This window comes from Neolamprologus multifasciatus, chromosome 23, assembly GCF_963576455.1.
Source record: "Neolamprologus multifasciatus chromosome 23, fNeoMul1.2, whole genome shotgun sequence".
NCBI classification, from domain to species: Eukaryota; Metazoa; Chordata; class Actinopteri; order Cichliformes; family Cichlidae; genus Neolamprologus; species Neolamprologus multifasciatus.
Genome location: NC_140460.1, coordinates 33,279,024 through 33,299,886, shown reverse-complemented (window position 1 = coordinate 33,299,886; position 20,863 = coordinate 33,279,024). Strand labels below are relative to the sequence as shown.

Here is a 20,863-nt window from a genome sequence, read left to right as displayed (position 1 = left end):
ACTTTGACCTTAAGTGGGCCAGGCCAGTAAAAAATCTACTTTAATCCCTGAGATATTTTAATGTTAAAAAAAAAATTCAATTTCAATAGTAATGCTGCTGCAGCACAAGTCTTTGGGCTGAGAGTGCAAGAAATAACCATGTAACTAGCTCATTGACTTTCCTGTAATTATGAAATAGAAAGTTTTTTTTCAATTCACAGAAAATGTCTGACTTTTCTGTCTTTTAATTTTTTATCTATTGGTGTAGTATGAACAGCTGTGGGGAGGTATTTATCAATAGAAAATTCTCAAACTGTCAAAATACAGTTAAATGTTCAAAATCTCTGCACTCGGTCATATTTAAAGCCATCCACTGATCCAACAAAGGCCCAACTCCAAGGATGAAACACTGTGGTGTTTTACAAATAACAGCTAGCTTAGCAAAGAACCAGTTTTAAGTTATTTTGCAGCCTGTCACAGAAACATATCATTTGCACCGATTTCTTTAGCAGAATCTATCAAACAAGTCAAAGAAGGTTTTAACTTCAGGACAGGTCTGTGGTGTGTTTTGGGTGTGTGAGATGCTAGCATTATATTAGCCGATAACGTCACCCTCTCACTTAAACATATTCACTTGCGACGTTAAACTCAAATGGCAACACCCCTTAAGCCATAAAGCTAAAATAAAGTTTATAAGCTTATTGCTCACTCACTGTTTGTTCGGTCCATTGTTTATATAAAGTCTATGATCTGGAAAGAAGCAGTGAAGATGAAACCATGGCCAATGGAGAAAAGAGCATCACAGGTCTTAAGAGCTTAGAGGATCTTGCATTCCTTTTTGTCTGTTTTCTTGTTTTTTTTGCTGATTAAAGATCTTTTGGCAACTTTACTTTCAGATCTGCATTTTACTTCCGTAAAGGTTGGGTAAGCAGCTCTGTGCCCACAAGGTCAGCAGTTCAAATCCCTGAAGCAGCTTTGGGAGGAGAAGAAGAAAAAATCTGCAGGAAAAAAAGTGAAAGCGTGAGTAATTCTCACCTCCCCAGTGGTCTTGCTAAGTGTTTTCTGTCAGGGCTTAAGCCCTGAATGTTTTGAGATTAGCCCCAAACAGCTTTTGATCTGGGAATTTAAATAAGTTTTACATAATTCTCACCATTTCACCTCGCACCGTCCCTGTCTTTTTTTTTCTTTTTTTTATGAGCACTGCCTGCAGAATTTCCACTGCATAAAATTGCAGGTGAAGTAAGAATCAGCACCACGGACGTGGCAGCTTTTTTAAATCAGCTTTAAACCCGTCAGAGAGCAAGTTCAAATAGTTTATGTGTCAGTGTGTGCACCTTGTACAGTCATCTTTTACTATATCTGAGGGAAGATGATCAGTATATAGTTTTAATCAGGGCAAAGTCTGGGTCAGGGAAAGCAAAACACATTCACTGCTAAGCCCGCAGTAGCTTAACACGGAACCAATAATAGGGAAATTTAGTATCATAGATAAAAAAAAAATGTGTTTTAAAAAATAAAATAAAATCTTTTAATCAGGATAAAATGCTGATTTAAAGAAGTCTTTTCCTGTTTAAGAAAAAAATACTGTGCAAAAGTCAGGAGCCATCCCTCGTTTTTTAAAATATAAACTAATTTTTAATATCTTTAAGCCTGTCGGAAAAACATCACCTGTTCTCTTGTTTAGTTAAAAACAATGGAAAATTCTAAAGATAACATAGTTTGACAAGCATATTTTTAAATACTAAACTTCACATATTCGCATGGTGTGTATTGTGTTCTTAAAAAAAAACTGAACTAAAAAATACTATTTACAGCAAATAAACAATATCTGATACTCATGTTCTTTCAAGAAGCAGGAAAAAAATCAAGCAAATACTGCAAGACACTGGACACTCCAGAGATGTCTATGATGTCCTTCAAAAAGCTTGGAGAACTATTCTTGAAGAATTACTTAAAGCAGGGGTGTCCAACTCCAGGCATCAAGGGCTGGTGTCCTGCAGGTTTGGATGTGTTCCTGATCCAACACAGCTGATTTAACCCTTTAAAACTGGTCAGAGCAGGCATGCTCTGTTTTGCGTAACTATTTTTAAATCCCGGTAGCACTGCAACCACGTAAGCTAGCGCAATAATTTTTTTTGCACATGAAACCAGAGGAGTTGTACTTACATCTTATGCCATCAGCTTGTCCTCGGTCACGGTTTCCTTCCACATATAGCTTTGCAAAAACTGCATAAAAAGCGCTTGCAGCAACAAAAACATAATATTCCAGAAACATGCTTTGCCTATCTGATCAGCTGTTCATAACACTTCCTACGTTAGAATAGACGTCAGAGCGAACTTTCGCATGTCCGCCATTACCTGCCCGAAACCGGAAGTGACATCATTTTTGCGGAAATGTAGTTTTTTTTACCATCAGGGCCTCATGAGCCTATACTGGTGTTTTTAAAAGTTATCTTTGACTTTATGACTTTCTGTGTCGTTTCTGGGATGCTTAGGACTCATTTTGCACTGCTGGAAAGACTTTAATTTGATGCATATGCTGCTTTTTTGGAAATTTGCACTATAATATTTATTTTCGTTTTTCCTGCAGTATATAAAAATTGGTGTATTTCAAAAATAAAACTATGAAGACACAAATAATAAATTTCCTGTGGTGGGAAACTATTTTGTGCAACTTTTTTGTATTTACAGTTTTGAGGGATAAGATTCTTAAATTTCTCTAACTAGAAATATATGTTAAAAAAACAAAAGCAATTTTCAATTTCTTTGTAGTTTATTGCACTTTTTTGCAATTTATGTAGTTACTATGCACTTAATGCATAAATATTATTAAACTTTGGGCTATAATGGTTGTATTGATGTATAGCAACTTGAAATGCTCCCAAAAATGGCACTACAGCATGTAAAAATATAAAGTAAGCTCTGGCGAACTTGGTTCTATGGTAGGTCTTAAACGGTTAAATAGCTAAATGACCTCCTCAAAATGTCTTGAAGTTCTCCAGAGGCCTGGTAGTGAACTAATCATTTGATTCACATGTGTTGACTCAGGGTGATATCTAAAACCTGCAGGACACCGGCCCTTGAGGCCTGGAGTTGGACACACCTGACTTAAAGAAATGACAAGAATTTTTGCCTCAGAAAGTTCAGGTCATGATGAAGAATAAAGATGGTCACTTATATATTGTACTTGCACATATGTTTTCATATGTTTCAATACATCACTGTGCCTGTATTCAATTTTCTTAGCAAAACCTAAAGAAATTAGGGCTGGCTCAAAACCTTTAGACGTGAGTGTATGTATACAAAGTCATATTAACAGTAAATCTTTTTTTTCAGCCAGTCTCTTGCATCCTTGGTTATTATCTTGACTCTGCACACAAAGTATATGTTAGGCCTGGGTGAAGCATAATTTTAGATGCGACACATTGATTTTTATCCATTTTAGACATTTATTGACGTATCACATGCCATTTTCTGTTAGAGTCTATAGATTAATCAATATTTTGTACACACATTTTTTACAACATAGAGCAGTTGAAGGAGCAGATTATTCAAAGTCATAAAACATTCATGTCGTGTGCATATTTTTTGCCTGTGAGCTGGTGAGCTGGTGATATTTGCTTTGTGACAGCAAAATTCTGAGGAAAGATCTGACACAGCACCGCAGTTTTTATTTCGGTATGCACCTTAAGCATGTAGAACTGATGTCATATGATCTAAATGGTATTTGCCACATTTACATGGATGCAGGGATGATGGCTTTCTTTGGAGGATGAATGAAGGTTAAGGAATTTCAATCTTTGAATCCAGACTATTCAAAAACCCCTCCGCAGCACCGGAGTGACACTTCAAAGGCAGGAATATTATTTTTGGTTCTCTTTATTTAATCTCAGAGATATTATGACACAGTACCCTCCCAGTTATATCCTGTTTGTAACATCTCCCCCGAAAGACATTCACGTGACTGAATTATATAACAAATCTTTGTTGTCATCATCATCATCATCATCATGGCAGACTGCTGCCGCCCCAGAGAAAACTTTGAAACCTCTGAAATTTAGTCGGACATGTTCTGGGTTAGAGCTCCACAAATAGAGCTCTTTTGCATAGGCTTGAGGAGAGGGCTATGGGCAAATTGCTTAGGTTAATGACTTTATGAATTATTCATGGTCAGGTCTAAGTGAAATGAGCGAGTCTGAGTAATCCGGCCGACAGTGGTAGTCATGATTCATTTTTTTTCTTCTCCTTTTTGCTTTTCATACTAAGAGTCTCACCTACTTGATGATCTGAAACAAATACTCCGTCTTGTCTTAACCCTACTCAATACACCAGTTTTGTTCTTTGGTTTAAATTTGAGTTTTTGGGGATTCAACCTGGGCTTTGTTAAGCAAACTATTCAGTAATAGAATGCAAACAGATATTCCTAAATTTGTCTTGAATTTAAGTGTAAAATAAATACAAAAGCTATGTCTGTCAATCTGAATTGGTTTAAATCTATCTAAAGAGCCATTTAGAACCTGAGTAGGTAAATGCTGTACCACTGCTTTCTTAAGATCCTACCACAGTAATTCAGTTGAGCTGAGGTCTGGACTTTGATAGAGTCACTGCAACACTTTTCTATTTCAGCCAACTTTGTTGTAGATTTGCTGCGGTGCTTGGGATGATTGTTCTGGTCCATGAAGCAATTTGGGCCAAGGTTTAGTTGTCAGACAGATGGCACCACATCTGACTCTGGAATACTTTGGTATACAGCAGAGTTTGTGATTGATTCGGTGACTACAAGGTGCCCAGATCATGTGGCTGCAAAATAAAAACTCAAAATCATAGCCCCTCCACCACCATGCTTGATAGTTAGTTTAAAGTGTTTGTGCTGATATGCTGTGTTTGCTCATGATGCACAGCACGACGTTTGGAGAAAACCAAACATCTCTGTTTTGTTCTCATCCAAAGGACAGATGTTGTTTGTTTAGAGCCAACTTTGTAAATCTAATCTGTGCTGCCATATTCTTTTTATTAGAAGAGGCTTTCTCCTGGTGACCCTTCCAAACAATCCATACTTGTTCGGTTTATGGAGTCTGAAATGCAGCATTTGCATTATTTTGCAGTTTCTCTAAGGACTGCATGTTCTGACCTTGAGGTGAATTTGCAGGGACATGCACTCCTGGGAGGATTGGCAATTATCTTGAACACTTTGTACTTGCGAATAATCTCTCAGTGTAGAATGATAGACTTCAGATTGCTTGGAAATGGCCTTTGAACCCTTCATAGATTTGATGGTTAGTAACAATTGCTTCTCTAAGATCATTGGTGATGGTTTTATTCCTTAGCATTATGTAACACACACCTGAAAGCCACAGACCAGAAAACTGTCAACATGTTTGCTTTATGTCATCAGCTGGTGACTGTGTGAAATATACTTCTATCATGGTCCAGCTTATGAGACCAAACAGGTCCTACAAGATACATAGTTTTAACCAAGTGGCTTTTGATGCCTTATTTAGGTGGAGTTCAAGTGGGTGGAATTTCCCTTTTCTTACAACGCCTGATCTGAAGAGAAGTCAGTTCACAAAAGTATAAAGATCATTTGTTTTGTAGAGGTTTTATATTGGTGCTCGGTTGAATATAAATTGGCATTCCTATTGTGTGGTGTTGTGACAAAAGAAAAGGTTTCAGTCATCGTTCTAATATCACGCTGATTTCCACCCACACAATAAAGCATTAGCGTGCCATGTAAGTTGCATCACCTGATGATTTTTTTCTTAACTTTGACTTTTCCAAAGATCAAACACATGTTTGCAGATTTACCTCAACAGGAGTCTGAATCTTTTCTCATCTTTTTTTGAATGCAACCCCCCCCCCCCCCCCCCCCCCCCATCCTACACACATGCAGTTGATCATCCGCTCTGGCACAAATCACCTTTTCAGAGACTGCCTCCTCCCTTGTGCAGTTTTAACTTCAATGGGGTTAGCAACACAATTACCTCATCTACTCTTGAAATATAATCTGGGACTGTAAAGAAAAATGAAAAGGGGGAGAGCGAGAGACGTCGGCAGAGGGAAGCAAGCTGAAATGAGGGCAGGTGTAAGAGAGATAAGGAACGTTAGCTGTGCTCATAAGATGATGATTCAGAAAAGGAACGGTGGGGAACAGAGTTCAAATGGGCTGAGCTTTCAAACAGCGCCTTAATCATTCCCACCGTGTATAGCCTCTTATGGTGTGCCAAAACCTCTGCAGGAGCAAAGGATGATTCCTGCATATAAAACTGAGGAATGGAGATCAGAACAGCGTAATATCACTGTGGGAAGATGCCATGCAGACATGACTGTATAACGTGTGAAAATATCGCACTTTGTATGGCAACCAATGTGTAATATACAGTAAAATATGCAGTGGTAGTTTTAGCATATTGCCAGGGAAAGAATTCATTTTACATCAGGGTCATGCCAGAGTGAAAAATAAATAAATAAATAAATGAAAAAACATGTCAGCTATCAGTAAGCATAAACGCAACCTGTCGCAAAACACTGAGGTTTTCTTCTTGAGGCTTATAAAATCAAATTACATAGCATTCAAACCTGCCGAGCTTTTAATTGCCCAATAAAAGGTTTAGAAATCCATCTATTTGATATAACACAGTGTAAAAAAAAAAAAGTAATATAAAAGTATCTTACTGTATATTTTACAGTTTTGTACTGTTTTTCTAGAATATCATTAAATTTACATAAGTAGACAGTGATTTTACATGTCAAATGTGAAATAACATAACATCACTGTAAATGTAATAAAACACAATTTTCTTGTTTTTTAAATATATCTCGTTGTACATATGCATATTTAGATTGTAAAAATACATTCAGAAAGGTATCATAATTTCACAAATATTTGTCTGTTATTTGACAGATTGATCTGTTAAATTCAAATGTAATATTATGGAAAAATATATAAAATGATCGAAAATTAATGAGAATAATGAATAATTAAAGGAGTATTTGAATTATATTTTTTCTGAAAATTTTTTTGTCATCTAGGTCTGATTTAATAATTCAGAGGTAACAAGTGAAAATATAACAATATATTATTATATATATATATTATAATAATATAATAGGAATAAAAACTAAAAAAAAAAACATGTAAAACATTGCACGGCCATGCTGTGCTAATTATATATTTTAAAAGATAAATGTAGAGGTAGGAATTGCAATTAATATAAATCTCAAAGTATTCACAACATTCTTGAAAAGAAATAGGCCTCTGCACCTGGGGTGACGGCGTGGCCATGAAAACAATGTGACATGCCATTGGATGTTGGGACACATAAAAACATGACGCTAAGCATCGGCCAATGAATGTGAACTAACAACCACAAGGTCGCGGGTATGGCTGTGGAAAGTAGTGATGGTAAACTTGATTCTTTTTACTGAATCGAGTTTGAAGGGGTCACTCACCAAAGTGAATCGGATTTTTGACTCATTTGTGTCAGTTGGCCAGAGTGGAAAAATTTACATTTTCCCTCAAACTTAATTTGTTTCTCCTGTCATGTATATCCTACTGCTAAGATGAGTGATTGAAAAAGAAAAACAACTATTTTTATGGAGCAAAAAAGAGCAAAAAAAATTCTAAAGGGAACATTTATTTTATTTATTTTTATTTTATTTTAGTAGTATTTTCCTCAAATGTGTCAAATATATATTTTCTCATCTAAATGTCCACTGAGCTGTGAGCCTGGGGGCGGTAATGCGCCTTAACATTGGTTGCCAACCAAGAAGAAGAAGAAGCTGTGAGCCAGGAGGGAGGGGGTGAGTGAGTCCTGAGTGATTCGCTTACGCTACGATTCAGCACAGGAGGGAGGGGGTGAGTAGCTCAAATTTGCTGTTAGCATGTTAGCAGAGCGATGCTACTGTGAACCAAGGCGCTATTTTCTTGATGTGAGCTTCTACTCAGGGTTTTTTCTTCCAGTTCAGAGCAGAAATGTTTTTGTTAAGAAACTGGCTGTTGTTTTTTTCCTCACAGTTTTAATTATAAGCTAGATATATTTCTACTAATGAAATTAGTTTGCTAAGAGCAACAGGGATGAGTCAGTGAGTCAGTTGGGATGTGACTCATGATTCACGAGTCAGTAAAGTGATTCTCGAGTATTGAACGATTAGTTCATGATTTGCGCATCACTAATTGAAAGCGCGCTGGAAGAGAGAGGCAGTGTTGCCAACTTAGCGACTTTGTCGCTATATTTAGCAAGTTTTCAGACCCCCTAGCGACTTTTTTTCCAAGAAAAGTCGCTAAAAAAAAGACGTGAAAGCGCATATCGCTTTTACTCTCAACAAGCAGCGGGTGCTGTAACGCAGTCAGTTCTTCTTTTACTCTTATGCTGTTTTCTGGATCAGGTTTAAAACTACTTATAAACACACACACACAAAGTAACTCCACCAGAGTGCCTATTTCGGGTCACTTTTGCCGGTCCAAGCCCGGATTAAGGAGCAGGGTTGGAATTGTGACATTACAAAAAACAATAATTGCTTAAAAGAAATTTAATTTGTAGTTCTAAATAAATTCTAACTGCATTTAGGACGTTTTTTGCTCACTTTATGTCTCGTCCACGATGTTATTTCTCTCTCCAGCAGCGTAGGTTACAAATACATTAGCATGGTCAATTATGCAAATTAGGTGATGACGTCATTTAGCGACTTCTAGCGACTTTTAGGACAACCAATAGCGATTTTCCTTACTGAGGAGTTGGCAACACTGGAGAGAGGTTGGTGAAAGATCGTCCATGCAGTGCAAGTGCAAGGCAAGTATATCAAACTCAGCTTAGTAGATTTAACTTGGAATTGCTTGACCACTATGGCTCGTAGTTTACTGAAAGGCATGGAATCCCTAGCTATGAAGGCAAAGGACGTCGTCTGTCAGTATAAGATGCAGTTAGTATACAACTAGACCAGCCTCTATCTTGCTGGCTATCAGTTGTTGTTCGCTAATTTGTTAGCTGCTAGCTTTCTGTGACCGTGTAAACACAGCAGTTGCTACGTGGATAGTTTCTACACCGCTAAGTTTCTACACTGCTAATACCCGTTAGGGGGCCCACGATGACAGCTGCCACTGATGCATTTGTCTTAATGTGAAATTAAGTATGCAACTTAAGAGCTAATAGGCGACCTGTTCCACTCTAGCAACACACCTGCACTCTTGTAGAGAGCTCGTGCGTGCCAAGATGTGCTGCGTGATGAAGTGAGAGAAATAGGAAATAGAAGTAGCCCACTGTGCTAGTTTTGCCCTGTAAAATGTAATGGACATGTAAGCCAAGTATTTCCTTCTATTTTGTGGAAAGGAAGTAGGGCTAAAGCAGCTGAGGCGAATTATTTGACTACATTTAAACGTACATTGCATACATGTATTTGGATTTTGGCAGGTTTCATGATTCATAAGGTTTTGTTTCTTCCCCTGCAGATTAGTAGTGTGAGTTCTCAAATTTATTCAGTAAGCTGTAAAGGTGAGTATTGTGCTGCATTTACGGATGTCAAAAGATTACACCTGTCGCAGTTGTGGTGCTTTAATGTAAATGTTTGGGCACCCATGGTCAAAATTTCAGTTCATGTGAACAGTTAAGCAAGTAGAAGATGAAATAATCTCCAAATGGCTTAAAGTTATAGATGACATTTAATTTCAAATAAAATCATTTTCATATTTTGTTAAACAGAAAAGGAAAAGGCCCACAGCAAAAGTTTGGACACCTTGTAGTTGACCGCAGGGCCCAAACTGCATGTCAGTGTATGTAATTGATATACATCAGTTGTAACATTGCAGTTACACAGTAAATTTCCCAGTGTTAAAGTGTATTTACTCTAATAGAGTCATTATAACAACAGCCGGAGCAAAACGCCCCCCAGTGTGGGTGATGATTCGTGGAGTTAAAAGAGGCAGTGTCAACGTTACTCTAGAAAGCTCCTCCCACCACAGACTCGTTTTCAAACCAAGAGGATTTTTCAGGACGCCATTTTCTTCACATCAGTTGCAGGGTAAGTTGTTCATATTTACTTATTAAACCAACAATTCGACATTTTAAGCACAGGTAGCACGTTAAAATAAGGTTACATTCCTTTTGTCCATGTTTATTATATATTTCATTTTGTACCAGAAGCAAATGTGACACTGTCTGTATGCTAATGTAAGGTTGTTAATTAGCTAAAAAAGTTGACTGATATCAGTGTTGGACTGTAAGGCTTGTTATCAAAATTTATTTCAGTGTGTAGTGGTGATTGTGTTGTGTTCTAGCATGTTCGAAATTCCATTAAATTAAACCCTCCATGTGTTGGGATCTACATCTTAACATTAGCTAGCTAACTAGCATTTTGGCTAACCTCAGTGCGCGGGCAATTCGCTAGTTATCGTTAAATTTTAAATTACATAACCCAAACATTAACTAATTAAAGGTTTACACTAAATGTTACATTTTTCTTTTTTTGATACCTATGTACCAGATATAGAGGTTGTTTTCAGTAAGGTTATTGTCTTATTTTAACTCGGCTGTCTTCAGCGATTTTACAGTTACAGGAGTACAACCAGCAGGTGTTATAGCTTGATAAAGTATCCAAAATGTCCAGGATTCAGTTTTTAATGCTGTTTTTTAGTAGTTTGAATTTAAGATGACAGCGTTTGTATTTATTGTGAGTTGATGGTATTGACAAAAGTTACCCCACTCCTTTTTCCATTTTGGTTACCAGACTGTTCAGTATGTTAACTAATGATGACAAAATACTGACTCCCTAGTGCTAAGTTAGATCAGACAAATGGTAAAAAGTAGTAGTAATTATTTTAGTTTTGTATTGAGGATTATATCTTTTGTAGATGAAATATTCATTTAGTAAAGGGCTAAAAACTACCGCCAAGGAGCTGAAACACCTTGTTACACTGACATAAAAGTAACATACAGTAAGAAATAACACTTCAAGGCTATTTTGCTGGTATTTATGGGACTGTTTTAATATTCATATTTTTTGTTTACTGTAGTTCAATGAAGAGCACTGACTATAAGAAATTACTGTCTACAGGAAGCATGCTGCTTAAAGCAAAACTCGGAGGTGTGCAGAAATTTGTTAGAGTATCTGAGCCAAGCCTTAAGGAGTTTTTGATTGCCGGTAAGAAACCAACATTGTATAAAAAAGGTGTACAAGGGGCTTTAAGTTCTTTTTGTTATTTAGTCTCTCCAAACTGCATTTTATGATTAATTGAAAATGATCTGTGTTTTGGAAGCATCTTAGTTATGAATGTATATTTAGTGGGGAAAAAACTGCATAATGTGAGTGTTAATCTACCACTTATCAAGCATATCAGTGGCGCTTAATAATTTAGCTTTTATTTATCTGACTCACTTTTGAAGAAGTATCTTGAAATGATCTTCATTTTAAGCTACAAAACATTAGATGTCATGTAATCTTTTTGTTTACACAAACTTGTGTGCTTGTTTCCAGCCTTTGCAAAGTTTGGTGTGCCAGCCGTAACAGAAGGAGTGAAAGTTTTTGATAGTTCAGGGACTGAGTTGGATGAGGATGTATTTGAGGATATAGTAACAGATCCCTCAACCGGAGTACTAACCATCAAATATGAAACAGGTTTGTTTGAGTGATGTGTGTTTCATTGGATGTCATTTTTGTGTGTGTCATTATTACATTGTTTAATCAAAGAGTGTATAAAATGAGTCTAAACTGATTTGTTTTGCTCCTATTTTTGAGGTCTGGAAACATCTGTTGCAGAAGTGTCTCCTGAGCGGTTCCAGTTATCATTCATCAGATTCACAGGATACCGTCATCCTTTCAGACAGCCCTTTGAAGAAACGTCAGAAGCTGGATGCAGAAGCTAAGCAAGTAAGAGTTAACAGACTTCCACATTCTTCTAATAGTGTCTTTTTTGTTTGTAGTTTATGTGTTCTGAACTGTAGTGGTTATATCAACATGTAGAATGTTTTTATTGTTTTTTCCAGTTGGTGGAATCCATTCTCACCAGCAAACCTGGTGGAGAACGTATAATAAATGAGTACAATCGGACCAAGTCCCTGGTGGATGAAACCAGAAGAAAAATGGTCAACATACTGGTAGCTGACATGACAGAAAAAAATGGGTAATTTATTTCTGGCCCTGTGGTTTTTACTATCATTTTCAAATTATTTTAAATCTCTATTAATTCCAGGGAAGCTGACTAGTTCTTTTCCTTTTGATCTTGCAGTACATCACCACCACGGCAGTTAAAAGAAATGAATGCCAGAGGAATTGTAACCTTTTCCCCTTACCTCAGTGACCCATACTTAAAAAATGTAAGTAGCTAACAGTGATAACTGATACAACTAAAATCAAAATTTTAACTCCTGCCAAAATGTATGTCCTTATCAACTGTTCATGGTTACATAACTTACTGATAAATTAATAAACAAAATGTCTGTATATGTCACTCTCCAAGGAACATTATTATGATGGCGAGAGTGGCACTGGGTACTTGGCCTGGAGGATTAAAACCATACAGAGATGCACTGCTAAAGAGAGGCGATTATCATCTGGAGGTAACATTTAAAATTAAGTGGAAACATATAATACAGTTCCAAATTGTGGTTCTGTATTAATAATGGCTATCACATGTTATTATTAGTTTTGATAAAGTTGTATTTCATATTGTCTAGCACCAGGAGATGGATCATCGGGTGAAGACCAGGAAGCAATCTCTCTGATGAAACATTGAGCTGATGAAGACACAGTCAAGAAGAAGATGAAGTTGACATTTGTTTATCGACACAACATGGTCCTTGACCCCCTGCTGTCAAGCAACATACTGTCTGTTTTTCCACGTTTCAAAGATATCAAAGACTTGGTGAATATTTTTCATTATGTTGACAATGTAAACACATTTTATTTTTTGCAAATAGCAGATATAATTCTCTATCCCTGTTACAGATCGAACAGGATTTTGTACTGATGTTTGGTGAGGATGTATCAGGCAGGTTGCTGGAGAGGTGGCCAACAACATTCAAAAGAAAGATTATCCAACAAGGCAGAAAGCTTCCTTCTACCAGTGACCTGGAAGAACTCTTGCTGGCAGCTGACTCTCCTGAGGATGCCACTGAAGTTAATGCTGACATTGGTGAGCTGTTATTTCTTTGATTAGCACATTCACAGCATATATAATGTTTGTCACAGAACAGCTGTCCTTTTGTATTTTGGGTCTACTCAAACATTTTGTCAATGCAGATGCATTGAAATTTGTTATTGACGATGATGATTCAACTTTATTAAAAACAAATATTTTTTTCAGGCTGGGACAGTGACCTCTCAGCGATTCTATTGCTATTACATCTGATTCCACCATCTGGTCAGGGTCGGAAGAGACCAGGAAAGGTGTCAGCTTCTCAAGCAGAAAGGCATCTTGTGGTCTTCAAGAAGGTTTGTTTCTTTTCTATTTTTATGGTATGAATTACCAGTTTAAGAAACACTTGATTCTTATTGCTTGTCTGTATTTGTCTTTTCAGACTGGAACAAATATCCAAGAGCACCTTGATGCCATCACTACCAGCACTCAACCCTACCTCCTGGCTGTTGGGGTGAAAAAGAATGACATCCACCAGTTCTTCCTTATTCTTGACAAGAATGCTATACCATGCAAGTCTACCTCTTCACTTGGTGCTTTTGATGAACTGTTTAAAGCACATTTTGTGTTTGGCACATCTTACAACACCATGCTTCACAACATGTAAACGTTCATCCAAACCACTGTGTACAATATAGATGTTGGCAAAGTCAAAGAAAGTCCCAGAGTTGCTGAAATAAGGACAAGGTTGCTTCGTTAGGGCTTGAAGGTTAATTCTCCATCATGAAGTGTTTTGTCTGTCAGGCTGAGTTTACTGGTTCAAACATGCTTGTTAGGCATTTACGGTTGGTCCATGGTTACTTACCTGGAAGAAATCTTCGCCTTAAATGTGCCCAGTGTGACTGTGACTGTGTGTTTGGCACTTTTTCAGGTTTTAGAAAACATTTAAATACCAAACACCTTAACTATTTCGACCAACAGGCTGACACTGATGTTAATTTACAGCCTGATGTGGCAGTTAAAGAAGTTAGCACTACAGGGGAGGTGGTGTCAACTAATTTAGAAGAAACACCCACAACATCTGAAATGTTTAAAAGTTCAAATAAGAGCACTTTGGATATGTGTGCCTCTACTGTTGCACAGCTCAGGGCAGCTGGATTAAGCCAATCTACTGTGAATAGTTTTGTCTCCTCAATGGAGGAAGTGTTTTTTGAGATTCATACTCAGGCTAAAGATGCAGCTTTACAGAGCTTACCTTCACAGGACACTACAAGTAAAAAGAAATTAGAGCAGTCATTCAAAAACTTTGAAAACCCATTCACACTGTTAAATTTAGAAGCTAAACGAAATAGGCACTTTAAACAAAAATGGGCAACTGTTGAACCTGTTGAAATGGTGCTTGGCACAAGATTTGACAGTAGAAGAAACAAGATCACAGGGACTTTTGATCAAGTCATTGTAACTGATAGGTTTGCATATGTTCCTATTTTGGAAACACTGAAAACTATCTTTCAAAACCACCATGTTGTTGACGTCGACATGTTCAAGTCAAGGAATATGTCCAGAGAAGGTGTGTATGCAGACTTAATCGATGCTGCCTATGTTAAAAGATGTCCCCTATTTTCTGCAGAAAAAGATGCCTTACAAATTCAACTGTTTTATGATGACTTTGAAACTGCAAATCCCCTGGGCTCTAAAAATGGTGTACATAAATTAGGTGCAATATACTTTACACTAAGGAATTTTCCTCCAATCTTTAATTCGTTGTTGGTCAATATTCATTTGTGTGCTCTTTTTCATGCACAAGACTCAAAGCGTTATGGCTTTAATTCAATCCTTGAGCCACTTGTCAATGATCTGAAAGTTCTTGAGACAGAGGGACTGAAACTTCCCATGTTTAAACACTTGGTTCATGGCACTGTAATCCAGGTCACTGGGGACAATCTTGACTTGCATAGTCTGTTTGGGTTCGTGGAGTCATTTGCAGCTCAATATTGTTGTCGTTTTTGTCTGCTTGAGAAGGATTGTTTTCAAAGTGTGTTCTGTGAAGATGATTCTGGTGTTGCACTAAGAACTCTTGATATGCATAAGCAGCACTGTGAAAGTGTACAAAGAGATCCTACGCTACCTCATGTATGTGGTGTGAAACGCACTTGTCTCTTGAATTCACTTAAATATTTCAACACAGCCAACAATTTTTCTGTAGATATCATGCATGACATTTTGGAGGGAGTTGCTCAGTTAGAGGTGAAACTTGTGCTGCAGTACATTCAGGAGAACTTCCTAAGTGCTGAACAACTTGCTGGTAGAATACATGCCTTTGACTATGGCTTCAATCAGCAGCGAAATCGCCCACCAAGGGTAAAGTTGTTTGATGGCAGTAATGATTTTGGACTAAATGCAATTCAAACTTGGTGCTTATTGCGTAATGTACCTTTGATGTTTGCCGATTTAGTACAGGTGGGTGATAGCTACTGGCATCTTCTACTTCTGCTTCTACAAATTGTCAATATTGTGTTTTCACCAGTGCTGTCAGAAGGTATGACCATCTACCTTAAACATTTAATTATTGATCATCATCAGCTCTTTAAGCAGTTATTTCCTACACTCAGTCTCCTACCAAAGCATCACTTCATGATACATTACCCTCGCAGTATACGAAATATTGGCCCAATTCTGCACATGTGGTGCATGCATTATGAAGCCAAACATAACTTCTTTCAGAAGCAATTAAAAAGCTTTAAAAACATTACAATGACATTGGCCAAGAAACACCAAAGTTGTATGGCCATGTATTGGGAGTCTTTTAGCCTTGAAAGATTAGCTTTAGGACCAGGAAAGATGGTGACACTTGGAGAGCTGAAAGAAGGTCCAGAAATTGCTTTAAAATTTGGAGCTGCGTTATCTACCAGTGTTTTTTCAGCTAAGTGGATAAAACATCATGGTACAGAGTACCGCCCTGACTTTATCATCTGTACAGAGGTAGTGTCTGAGATTCCAGTGTTTTATCAGATCAAAAGTATTGTTGTGAAAGATGACATTGTATTGCTCTGTGGAAAACTGATGGAAACCCTGTGTTTTGATGACCATTATTATGCATTTAAGGTCAGAATGCACCCCAATATGGTGCTGAAGGTGTTGAACATAAAAGAGCTGTGTTACTTCAAACCATTTGATCTTCAAATGAAGTATGGCACTTCTGATTCCTCCCTGTATGTGGTTCCATATTGTCATTTTATGCCAAACTAAATTCATTGTTTTAAAGTGTTTTATGACTGTTTTTGTGTGTGTAGTGTTTTATGTACACTACATGAGATGTTTTAATATTTTGAGCCTGACATCAAAATAAAGCCGTTAAACGTATTATCTAGTTGTGATTTTTGCTTACTTGTTTTATATTTTAAAGCATAATTAGAAACCAGGTTTTCATGCTGCAAAACACTAAATTGAATGTAAAGGTAACACTACAGGAAGAGTTTTAGTAACACTACTTGGTGTAAAATTAATTTAAAATTTTACTCTATGAGAGCTAATTTTTCCACTAGAGATTAGTGTATGAATAACACAGTATAGAGTAACATCAACTCTCATCAGAGTTATTTGAACTCCCAGTGTTAATTTCAAATAACTCAATTCAGTGTTAAAAATCAGTGGAATTTTACTCAAATAGAGTTAATTTATCACTATGATAGAGCAAATAATATGACACTACTAGTAGTGTTAGGTTCATTTAACACTCTGCGGTGTTACTCAGTGTTAAATTTTTACTCTATTTAGAGTTCATTTTGCTCTAAAATTTTAACACTATAGAAAGAGTTGATTTAACACCAATTCCGAATGGGACAAAATAGACTCGGGACCAGTGTTAAATTTAACTATTTAAGTGTTATTTTAACACTCCGAATTTTACTGTGTAGTTGTTTGAGTCATGTGTGGACTTGTTTTTTTTGTCCCCTTGTCTCTTGTTCATGTACACAACAGGAAACTCTACTTTGGCAGCCGAGCACTTCATGTTATCTGTGGACCAGGCAATTGTGAATGGCCATGTCACTATCTTCAGCGACGCACTTATCCTGATGTTTGGCTCTTACTACTGCACGAACATTTCTTATCCAGTAGCCCAGGCAGCAACCTTGGAATTCTTGCAACGGTAAGGCGGCACCAGTCATTTTTATGCATTGAGACATAAGAATGATGAGACAGTGAAATCTAAAGTTATGCAATCCAAATCAAATCATCAGATCTCCTCTCATTTGCAGCTAAAACACATAAGAATGAGCAATGCTTGAGTGTTGAGATGATGTGTAGATTGATAAATCAACAAATAACTAATATTTGCGTTTCAGATGGCTGTCCCTGAAATATCCTTGATTCATGCTCATGTCAAGTTATAGAAAGAGACCTTTGAGTAGTAGATGTTCACAGATGTTTCACTACCTGGAAACCGCATTTGCAATAGACTCACAGGTTAACCAAACATCTTTGCATCAACCCTCTGTTTCACAGTGACCTGTATGTCCAAACACGCACTCAAAAGCAAGCTCAATCTACACTTAGATTCATTGCAAATTAAAAAAAAAAACACATACAGTCCAGTCCTCGGTTTCTTAATGAAGATGTTGTTTTTCATTCGACAGATGCCTTAAGATAAACCCCAACAAGGGATCCAAAGTGGAGTGGAACACGTCTAAGAAAAACCTTGCAGTCAATCCAAAGGTTCTGACGTTGATCGCCAAAATTGCGGACTATGAGTGGAGAGCATAAAAAGTTCTTATTTTTATCCTGAGGATAACCTTATCTGTTGTTCAGTAACACTGGTCTCTGGTTCATGGTCAGTGTCAACAGCACGGGTGGCCCGCTTGATAGGGGAAAAGTGAAATATAGGCTGCAAATCCTGTTCACATTTAGCTAGCATTAGTGCTAGCCAGTTGGTATGTTACTGTCTGCTGACAGGCTCTCTGTCACTCTGTCCTGCTTTAGGTGTAGCATTGTCTTAAGTATTATCTTCATCTCAGTTCATTGTAATAGACTATACATTGACACTTGTGGTGCTTGCTCTGCAAACACAATCCCATTCGTTCAGTTATTTTGGTAAAAGTTTGTGTTAAAGTGACAACTTACAACATATCAATACTTATCAGTTAAGTATAATCAGCATAACAATGAGGCTTTTGTTTTACTCGAGTTGTTCTTTGCATATGATGACTTTGCAAATTTCTCCAAGGGAACCCAAATGGCCAGCAGCAGCCCTGAATGTGAGACCATCAGAAAGCTAGAGCTACTTCTAAACCTGCAGGTTATGTGCCTCAAATATACCCCTTTTCGTTGCTCCAGATGTGGGGAGGCAGATTAACGTTCGAGGTGGCATCGTCCCCTTCTTTTGTTCTCTCAAATGTGCGTTTGCATTACATTCTTTTTTCTACGTGCCTTTGTATATGCATAAGTGTTAGTTGTTCTTGGATTGTTCCAGGAAGGGTTATCTTTTTGTCAATAAAATCCATGTTAATTATTGAAACTATGTCTCATGTCTTATAAGTAAAATAAACATCTACAAACTGCTCATACACAACACATGATCAAGACTTAACATAATCTTGATGTAATTATAATCAGGGTTTTAGTTTAATAAGGGTTCTTTGGGTGTTTTGTGACAGATAAAACCCACAATCTTACAGGGACCACACTTAATTCAAACTGAAAGTCCAGTAAATATTCAGGAAATTTATGTTAAATTACACTTAAAATCTAAATTTGCATGTGATATTATGTAAAATTAACAGTGAATTGTAATTTTAAAGCCAATATCTAGTTTTTTGACATGTTTTGAAAGATAAATCAAATTATTTTGTGCTGTAAAATGTAGTATTACATCAAATATAATTGAATATACAACTTCTTTTTTTTTTTTTACAACAAATTATGTTATTTAACTCAACTGTTAACTGTATATTTCTGTAAATTTAAGCATTATTATTCATATTGCCACATTCATTGACCTTGTTTATAGGTAATTTCATTGTTTAATCACGTTAAAATGTTCCTAATTTAATGTTTAAAAGCACTTGGAAAAGGAAAAATCCCATGTAAAATTAGTGCAACAAACTATTTTCATTACTGAAAATAACAGTTTTTTTATGGGAAAGTTATTTTCTGTTATTTTACGGTATTATTTTGGCGCCCCAGCTGCCGGAATATTACTGTTTTTTTAAGATGTTTTTTTAACAGTGCATGTAAAGAAAATAATAATCAAAATGGAAAAGAAAATAGCATCTTTTTCCTGGTCCTGGCAGCACTTTACTATGACTCAGATACACGACTGATAAAAAACAAAAATGGCAGTTGTACTAAATCATTCGGAAGGCTATTGCCTTTACCCATTTAAAGGTGTTTCATAGTTTTTATTTCAATTTTAGGCCTTTATTCCTGTTACTGGTGGGACTGGATTGGCGCTGGCAGTTTTAAAAACTCTTAAAAATAGTAAAAGGCGGCAGCTTGATACAAAACATGGGAGTCAAATGATGAGGAATTAAAAGGTTGTGCGTTTTGAAGAAAAGCTTTGAGGATAAACTAATGGGTGTTACTAAGATAAGAGGTGTTGTGTCAAGGAACTTTAAAGCAACACTAAAAACAGCTACAGAAATGTGAAGATAGCTGTCAAATCCAAATTGTGCTGGTTTGGTTGAAAAGTACAGGAGATCTTAGGGTCTCAGTCACGTAGGCATCAGGGCCGCTGGTAACCCCTTGACCTGTCATGATACACCTTGTGGCAGGCAGAGTTGTAGAAGAATGTGTTAAACTGGGAAATTATATGAGAAACACACACACACACACACACACACACACAAAACGGGACGCACAGCAGGAGGGATAAAGGAGATCACAACAAATGACAAAGGAAGACTGAGACATATATACACAGGAGGGCCATAAGGGTAGTGGAAACACCTGAGGAACACAGCAGGAACAAATTAAGCTTGACAAGACTGGACGCGAAAAAGGGAACTTTTCAGAAAAAGAAATAAGAACTAGAATCATTGATAAATAAACTAAGGAGTGCAGGGAAATAATACAAAGCTCTCAGTCTTGGCAAAGTAAAACACATAAATTCAGGAATACATCATGAACCCGTACAAACTCAAAACACTGGGTCAATGACCCATGATACAAAATCTGGTCACTAGAGAAAAATACATGTTCTCTGAGATTGTTAGTGACTGGGGCAATTAAAACAAGGCTTTTGGTGCAACACCTTTTTTGCAACTGATTTCACCCAGAGACAGCACTCAGCCTCCAACCACCACAGTACCAACCTGCCAACCAACGGACGATGGTTTCTGAGCAGTTCCTGGCTGGTCTCTGACTATGTGACTGGGGCCTAATGAAATTAATGTGTTAGTATTGCTTTATTAAGCAGTTTTTATCAAGCTGATCTGTGTATCTGTGCACTATGTGTGATGATATAAGGATGAGCAATTAATTTATTTTACCCCCACTACCCCTTTAACCATGGGTGTAAATTACAAGGGGCATGAGGGGCTCCGGATCTCAATTTCCTGGAACATGTATGCTCTCCACAATTCTTCAGTGTGAAGATTACTGTGTCTCACAATGGTTTTCTACCATTCGCTAAATGATTAATTTTGCAGAGGTGAACTCAAAATGAATCATGTGTGAGACGCTGTTCTTTTCAACTAATAGCATAAAATGTATTTATGGTGTGAACTAGGTTATGCCAGTAGATAATGTCCTTTTTCAAAGCTTGTTTTTTTCCATTAATATTTGCAGTAAAGATTACCTTCACTATAAAATTCTCAATAA

The 20,863-nt window shown here is 37.0% G+C and overlaps 1 long non-coding RNA gene and 1 pseudogene across 2 annotated transcripts in view; one reads left to right on the top strand and one right to left on the bottom strand.

The window, feature by feature from the left end:
* Positions 1–7,564: 7,564 nt before the first annotated feature.
* The window catches only part of LOC146492043 (uncharacterized), a 60,151-nt gene continuing 46,852 nt past the window's right edge, over positions 7,565–20,863 (bottom strand). Inside the window, exon 2 of the long non-coding RNA XR_014872467.1 lies at positions 7,565–7,808. This is a non-coding gene — a long non-coding RNA (uncharacterized LOC146492043). The remainder of the gene's footprint in view (positions 7,809–20,863) is intronic.
* On the top strand, positions 12,333–14,477 carry LOC146492045 (uncharacterized; annotated as a pseudogene). Its single transcript, XR_014872466.1, has 5 exons — positions 12,333–12,527; positions 12,645–12,832; positions 12,916–13,102; positions 13,274–13,401; positions 13,488–14,477. The product of XR_014872466.1 is annotated as an uncharacterized LOC146492045 (transcript).